This window comes from Cannabis sativa, chromosome 6, assembly GCF_029168945.1.
Source record: "Cannabis sativa cultivar Pink pepper isolate KNU-18-1 chromosome 6, ASM2916894v1, whole genome shotgun sequence".
Lineage (NCBI taxonomy): Eukaryota > Viridiplantae > Streptophyta > Magnoliopsida > Rosales > Cannabaceae > Cannabis > Cannabis sativa.
Genome location: NC_083606.1, coordinates 32,452,293 through 32,461,397, shown reverse-complemented (window position 1 = coordinate 32,461,397; position 9,105 = coordinate 32,452,293).

Here is a 9,105-nt window from a genome sequence, read left to right as displayed (position 1 = left end):
AACATAGATTAATAATTCAAGTTGATAAACAATTTCATAATTAAACCCAATTATCTACTAATTTTCAAATTAAAGCTAAGCGGTCTTTACAGATTCATTTTCTATTTAGTTTAATGTTCTTGATTAGTGCAATTTATCTTTAATCACAAAAAATATTGATTCCCATTTTTACCATTTATTTTGTTATAATTTTTAATTAATTTATTTCAATTTTGATTACTCTATAATGATTGTACCACTGCATTGACATTTTAGTAATGATTAGAGAAAAGCTACTCCTACTTGTCTTGTCGCATATTAAGCTATTTGGACGATCCAAACTAAAAAGCCAAACACTATAAATTGGGACTTATGTATGATAAAATTAGTTGTAAGCTGTAACTATTAATAAAATTATTAATAACAAGAATTTTACGTTTGGCAACTAATTAAAGTTTTTGGTTTTTTTTTTAATGTATTATATTATTTTTAACCATAATTTTTTTTTACAATAAACTGCGAAGCAAAAAATATTTTTATATATATATTTAATGTTAGTACTACAAAGGCAATGAAATTATTCAAGATTGAATTTGACTATACTGTAATTCTGTTGTTATCATAAACATATGCGGTAACGTAACGTAATACATACAAATTTGATTTTGGTGTTTTCTTTCATTTAATAGGACTACGATCCAATTTGTATAGTAAATGCACCTGTAGATACAAAACAAAACTCTTTAAATTCTTAATTTTGTTCGTTTCTTGCAGGAACTGCAGAATTTTATACAGCCACGTTATGGTCCGAACCTCCACTATAGCTTTATCCTTGGATGATTCCTCATACTTCTTCATTTCTATAATAATATGATTACTTACATACTGCCTTAAGGGCACATATCCAAAATTATCTTTACATGGATCTAATATTAAATATTCATTTTTTCAATTTTTATTTTTACATTCAAATCCAAGTAGCCAAAAACAATGAAGACTGCCTTAGTTACTAGACTGATCTTTTATGAGTGCTAATAATAATACCAATAATAATAGGAATATTGTATGGTAGAACAAAGAATATCTTATCCATTAATCAAATATCTTGTCCAATAAGTTGAGAAATGCAATTTACAACCTTAACGTAAGATGAGCTATCAAACTTATTACTTAAACAATTTTTTTTTCCCAATGAATGAGCTACTTTGTTCCCTCACAAAGCATTAAATGACAAAAACTAATTTGACAAAAAATACATAATTTTTTTTTTTGGAACAGAGAGATTCCATTAAAAGGTATCGTACGTGTCAAAAGATCAAGATACAAAAAATAGGCTGTAAAAACCGCTTAGTTTAAATTTGGAAATTAGCAGATAATTAGGGTTTAATGATGAAAATTATTTATCGATATTTAAATAATTATTTATGTTGATTTATTTGAATTCAGAATGCATTTTATATGTCATATAGTGAAATTTCAGATTTTTGCATATTCAATGCCCGGCAACATTAGAACGCGGTGTATGGCTCAGTAAAATCACATCTTAGTAGTTTTGTATAGCGGGAAAGTTTATTTAGACATTGGGAATGTCTAATTGGTCGGGAATTTAGAATTTCCCAAAATACCCTGTACCCCTTTTATGTTGTTTTCGGTGGAGGGGCAAATTGGTCAATTTGCCCCATATGTAGTTTGTACTTTAGTGGGTTATGTTACTCTTAGTAATGTGATTTTTTTAATTTAATCTTGGCTGAAGGTTTTTTATTAAAACCATTTTATAACTCTAATTTCACAATAACTTAGAAAAGAAGCAAAAATCATTTTCATTCTCGAACTCTCTGTTTCTCTCTTTTGGCCTAGAGCAGATAGGGTGTGGGTATTCTTTGTGGTTTTTCTAGCTGCTTTTAGCAAGGTTCTTGTGATCTCAAGCCAAGGTATAATTCTTTAAACTTGTTGTTGATTTCTTGAGTTGTAAGGAAAAGGTAGTTTTGCATGCTTGACGATTTGGTGGTTGTGGTTGTTGTTTGTGTTTGTTGTTGATTTCTAAAGCTTAATTATGTTTTAATATGATGATTCAAGCAGAGTTTTGTGGTTGTCTGTTGATTTTAAGCAAGTATGGAGTTTTGAACTCAAACTTTGGTTTTATGAGTGAATGTTGTTTAGCTTGCTGTAGCTGCTGTGGTTAGTTGTTGTTGTAGTCAGAGGCTTCTTTATGTTTAATTGAGTGAATTAGAACAGGTTTTGATGCATGTTAGTTGGATTTAGCCAAGTTTGAGTTTTGAACTCAAAACTTGGACCTTTAATGGTGAATTGTGTTTCTGTGTATGGGTGGTTGTTTTATTGCTTTAGAAATGTTCGTTGGGGTCTAATTAGCCAGTTTGGAAAGTTTGAATTGGTTTGGAGTTGAATTAGTCGAGTTATGAATTTTTGAAAAATTCTTGCACTGAACCCAAATTCCGGTTCAGGGAGGCCTGTAGGAACCGGTCTACCGGTTGGCTTCCAGGAATTTTTCCCAGAACTGGAATTCTGGTTAGTGAACCGGTCTACTGGTTGGAGAAAATTTGGGAACCCTAGTTCTTCCCATTTTTGTGTTATTTAGGGTATTGTCTTGTTATTTATTGATAGGAAAACTTTTAGTTTCTAGTTTAAGTCCCTGGGAAGTTATTTAGCGTGTCACTTATCAGTGTTGTGATTAATGTGATTTAGGAGCCTATAATTAGCCGAGCAGATAGTTCCACTCAGGTTGACCGGCACACCTGAATTCGGAATTGAGGTAAGATTAGTATAACAGTATGCATATGTATTTACATGTTTAGCGTGTGTTTAACGCCCAAAATGTGACTTCCACTAGCGGTGGCTGTAGTATAGACCGGGTAGTCGATTCCACAGGGAGGTGATTATAGACAAAAGCGTTAGGAGAAAAATAAAAAAACAAAAGGTTAATAATAAGTGATAATAGTAACAAATGACTTTGTGATTTTTGTTTTGGTAATAAATATTAAAGGAAAGCAAATAAAGGTGTAATCAATAATAAAAGAGAGAAAGGCTTCAAGAATCATCCATATGCTTGTTTAGATATTTTGTACCTTTGATTCACTAAGTTGACACAAATGATGTAACATTAAAGTTCATTATATTTTGAGTATACAAGTTCTTAAAAATAAAAGAAATAATTTAATCTTATGTAGAACCTAGAAATGACATTATACATCAAGCAATAATGCAATAAAAGATTAAATATAAAACTAAACATCAATATTATTTTTACTAAATAGTAACACATAGAAAGAGCATGACTAATCCTATATATCTTTAGTAAAAATAATGACAAAGAGATAGAGATGGAGATGGAGGTGATAGTGAAGGAAATGAACATTAATATTATTTTTATTAATTTTTAGACACATAGGGAGAGCATGACTAAACCTATATATCATTTAACAAAAAGTAAATAAAAATGAACATAAAAGATAGAAATGAGCAATACTACCATTACTATAATCACTAAATAAAAATATATAGAAACAACATGACTAAGTCTATATATATATATTTGGTATATAATAGCATAGATAGTATAGATGGAAGAAGAACATAAAAATAAAAGTGGAATATGAACTTGCATTACTCAAATAAATATTACAACAAAAAGTGAATCAAAGATACAAAATAACCTCACTTTGCATATGGAATCATCCCTAACCTTCCAAGGAGGATTAGGCGATTATGCTAATCATTCTCATAAAATTTCTAAAGAGAAAAGATGAGAAGAAAAGTTGAGAGAATTCTTCTATAGTTTTTCTACACTAAAAATTACACACCAAAAATTACTAAAATGAGCTCCTATTTATAGAGCCATAAAAGTACTAAAAATAAATAAATAAAAATTTGGGATTATAAAATAAATATTAATATTAAATTTGACATTTCAAATCAAAAATAAAATTAACATTATTTTTATTATCATTGTGATTTTGACTTCTACTCTTTGGATGAAGGTTGAGTGTGGAAGAGGAAACTAGGGTTGATGATGACCTAGACTTATCATCATTGCATCACATGCTTTGGAAGAGACAAAATTGATGATGAGCTTCATGGGCTAGGCTTAACCTTTTTGCGTTGGGTTGCTTTGGACTTCAACAAAAATGCCATTTTTTTCTTCATTTCTTTTCAACTTTGCTCCTTCCTCTTTCTTTCAACAAAAATACACTTTAATTCCTACAAAAAAGACATAAATTGAATCAAAATCAAATATTTTCATTTATAAAGAGATTACAATAATTTCATGAAAATATCAATTAAAACTCAATTTATTTTATCATTTAAAATAAATAAAAGTGTATTTTTAACTACTAATCACAATCCCCAACTAGCTTATTGCTAGTCCCTAGCAATTCAAGCGGAGAAAAAGAATAATCGAGTTGAATAAACAAGTCAAATCACGCAAAAATATCCAAGCATTTTGAAAATATTAGTAGAGAGTTAAAGATTGCTATCAGTGTTATTTCAGTTGTAACAACAGAGTTGTGTGTGTGTGCGCCAAACTGTATTTATTTTATTTCAAGTCTTAACACAAATAGTATCGAAAAATCTCAAAAGTGTAAAGGTCTCAACTCCAATTTTTTTCACGGGTATTGAAAGTATTTATATTGGAAGGGTGACACTCTTTGGAGTTGGAAATGTAACAATAAACGCACAAATGAGAGAGGATAAACTTTTTAGGACAAACAATTTGAACAAATATTGATCACCAGATAGACATATCAAACCAATAGAATTCAAATGACAAACAACCTTTGGGATTTACATGAAAAACTCACAAAATAAAGAGCCAACTAACTAACTAATAAATAAAGAAATATAATAACAATTTTTTTTCTTTAGAGAGACATGTGATGCTTCTCTCTTTTTTTTTTTTTTTAATTAAAATAAACTAACATGATTTTTTATTTTTTTTACATATGGAAAGAATGGAGGAAAATAGAAATAAAATGATATTACTTTTGCTATTTTTATTTTTTTTATTTTTTTTTCTCAAAAAAAAGATGGAGACTACTTGAAAATCAAAATAAAATGAGGTTGCTCTTGTTCTTTTTTTTTTTTTCATTATATATATTTTTTTGATGATTTTTTTTCTTTTTTTTTTTTGATTTGATGATCTTTTTTTTTTTACTTTATTTTTTTTTCTTCTTTTCCGGTTTTTTTTTTGACAAGAGATAACATATAAAAATAAAGATATAAAGAAATACAATAAAGTTACAGAGAAATAAACACAAAGGCTCTTTTGACATAAAATTAATCCCTCTAGTAAATGTCATGTTTGAAATTCCAAAAGTTTGACTTTACCAACTCAAATGATCAATGAAAGTTCAAAAAGTTGTTTTCTCAACTCTCACAACTCACCAAAAATGAAAAACTTTACACTCAAAATTTTTCTTAACTATATGTCTTTACAACCATTTTACCACATGTTTGGAAAGTGCACAAAAGAACTCTGAAAATCACAACTTGGTAACAAAATATAGCAAATATTGACTCAAACTGTAATTTTACAATCATGCTCGGATAATTTTGAAAAAATTTGACTTAAAAATTCAACGAAACAATTATAATTTTCCAAATGAACGCTCACCGGAGCTCACCACCCCCAACTCAAAATTAGACAGTGTCCTCAATGTCACACAAAATATGAAATGAAAAAGATAGTGAAAAGAGTACACCTGAATGATGACAATATGCACGGGACGAGAGCGGAGATAACATGATAACAGTAACCTAAAGAAAACATAGAAAGTACAAAAATACAAAAACAGAAGAGATAAAATAACATGAACAAACTAACTAAAAAACATAAGAACCTGATCAGTCATTGGTAGACAGAAGTGATCTCCTCAGGTAAGTCTACCAACTACATGTTTGTACTATCCAGTATCAAAAATGAACTTTCTTTTATCCTTCGTCTCAAAAATAGATGCATTGGTGACATTTTTAGGATAAGGAAAATATTCATTCTCAATGTCATGAAGGAAATGGTATGCTTGGTCACTTGAGAAAATTTTACAAATTTCCTTCACAACTGTGTCTATCACATCAGTATGATAACAGTTGTTGTCATTTGGAATGACATTTGGAATGGTTGGAAGAATTTTAGGATGAGAAATATTGTCACTCCAAATAGTAATAACATCATCCCCATCGAGTTTGCAAGAGATTGGGGTAGAGGGTGATAGTATTATCTCAATTTGTGGAGGAAGAACATTGTTTAAAATTTGTTCATTGAATTCCATATTTTCCTCTACTAATTGAGTGAGCGAAGCATTTTGGTTTTCATTCATCTTTCTTTCATTCTCGAGACTAGCAAAAAATATTAAACTATTTTTCTCTAGAGATTCGCTATTGCTAATTTGAGATGATTGACAAAACGTATAAGCTTTCTCAGCAAAATCCAAATCGATTGGTGCATTGTAGTTGTACTCAGACTTCCAACTACAGTCAATAGCATTTTTCCAGTTATGATTACCATTCTTATTATCAACTACTTCCTAGTCAAAATAAGGTTCATCATAAACTTCATATGTATCCTCATACTTAGCTTCCAAAACATCCAATTTTCTAGTTAATAAATTTACTTGAGCTTGAAGTTTCTCTCTTTCGCTAAGTTGAAATGCACCATTAAATTTATTAGTACCATCAGTAGTACTATAATTTGCAAAGTTTCTACATGAAGCATAGTATGTTGGAAAATAAAACTCAAAACGTTTCTCTTCTTCATTCATTTCTCTTTTATTTTAGTCATAGGTTTCTGTTTTTTTTTTTTTTAAATTTTTTTTTGGTATAACGTACAAAAATACAATATTGTAAAGTCCTTTTTTGGCAAGTTAGGTGTCAAAATAATTTTTCCTTATTATGGTAAGATTGCTATGCATTCATTTTCGAAATCTTACCTCTTTTATTCGGTTATTAGTTGCCATTTTCCTTGTTTGGAAAGTTGCACTTTCAGCTGAACTTTCCTTTGTTGAAAACTTCTCAAAAGAGAAGGAATTCTCTTTTGGAAAGTTGTCTTTTTTAAGGAAACCTTGTTTATTGCCTTTTCCTTATTGATTTCGATTGTATCTTGATACAATCAGAATATCTAATCTGTTTTTGGCAGGAATCAAGAATTGAAAGAAGATCGGACCCGATTTTAGTAAGTTTCCCGTTTCTGGGCAGATCTGCTTCGTCAGCAACCGAATCTGATGTAGCAGATCGTGTTTCTTTTGGAAAGTTTTTGTACAGCTGCTAATTCGATCTTGGGGTTGCCTCTTTGGTTTCTATGATCTATAAATAGAGCCTAGAGAGCAACCATTCGAATTACCTCTTCCATTATTCATTTTTTACATTTATCTTTTGAGAGAAGAGAGTGTTTCTTTGTTTTGTGAGAGCCTAGTTGTTCACCTAGGTTCTAGTTGTTCTATTTCTGTTCTTACTCTATCCTAGAGGTTGTGAAGAACTACTTGACTGAACAAGAGATTGGTCTTCGGGAGAAGACTTGATAAAGCCTTACTTCGGGAGGAAGTAAGCACTTGGTCTTCGGGAGAAGACTTGCTAAAGCCTTACTTCGGGAGGAAGTAAGCACTCACACTTCAAAGACGAAGGGAGTTCGGGCTTGAAGGTGTTTCAAGAAGTCAGATTCATAAAGTGGATTACAAAGGATTGCGGCAATACTTTAGAGGGAGTCTAAACTTGTTTAAGTCAATTGTCTTTGTAATTTTGATACTTTATTAATTGATTTCATTCTCTGGGCGTGGCCCCGTGGACTAGGAGTGTTCGTGAGAACACTGATACCACGTATAAATCTCTTGTGTCAAGTTATTTATTTTTCTCGCAAATATTTTATATTACGCTGTTCGGTTTCTTTGTAGCGTAATTACTTTCGTCGCAAACGCTTACAGTTTTTATATTTTCTTATATACAACTGACATTTGCAAAAACACGGTTTTTCATTTGGTATCAGAGCGCGACACTAAACTCTTAGTGTGGTCCTATAACGTTTTTGTTAGAATGTCATTTTTTGCAGAAGGAAGTTCTATTTCTAGACCACCATTGCTTAATGACTCTAACTATCCTTACTGGAAAGTTAGAATGAGAGCCTTCATCAAATCTCAAGATGAGAAGGCGTGGAGAATGGTTCTATCAGGTTGGTCTCCTCCAGTTGAGACAGATTCTTCAGGTAATACTATTATAAAATCTGAACTCGAATGGTCTATTGAAGATGATAAACTATCTGCCTACAATAGCAAAGCATTGCATGCTATCTTTAATGGTGTAGGTGAGGGTTACATTAAACTTATATCATCTTGTGTTTCTGCTAAGGAAGCTTGGGAGATTCTTCAAACTCAGTTTGAAGGAACTTCTGATGTGAAAAGATCTAGATTTATCATGCTTCAAACTAAATTTGATGAGCTTAGAATGTCTGATAGTGAAACTTTGACTGAATTCTATGAAAAATTATCTGACATTGCTAATGAATATTTTGCTCTTGGAGAAAAGCTTGATGACTCTGTTCTTGTGAGAAAAATTGTTAGAGTTCTTCCAGAAAGGTTTGATACAAAACTTTTAGCAATGGAGGAAGCTAAAGATTTTAGCACTATGAAAGTGGAAGAATTGATGGGTTCCTTACGTATTTTTGAATTAAATCAACAGATTAAACAAAAGGACAAACCCAAATCCATTGCTGATAAAGGTAAAAGTATTACTTTGAAAGTTGCTGATAATGAAAATTCTGATAGTGAATGTGATGATGAGATTGCTTTATTAACTAAGAATTTTCAGAAATATATGAAAAAGATGGGAAATAAAAAGAATATTTCGAAAGGTTCAAAAGGTAATACTTTCATTAAACCATCTGTCTCTAACAAAAAGGGAATTCAGTGCAGGGAATGTGAAGGTTTTGGGCATATTCAATCTGAGTGTGCAAACACTTTGAAAAAGAATAAGAAAAGTTTCAATGTCACTTGGAGTGATGATGAAACCGAAAGTGATGAAGATATTACTGAAAATGTTGCCCTAACCTCTGTTATGTCTAATGTGTTGTGTGATTCACAGGTGAAAGATAGATTGGTATGTTTGAATAATACCACCAAACAAGAG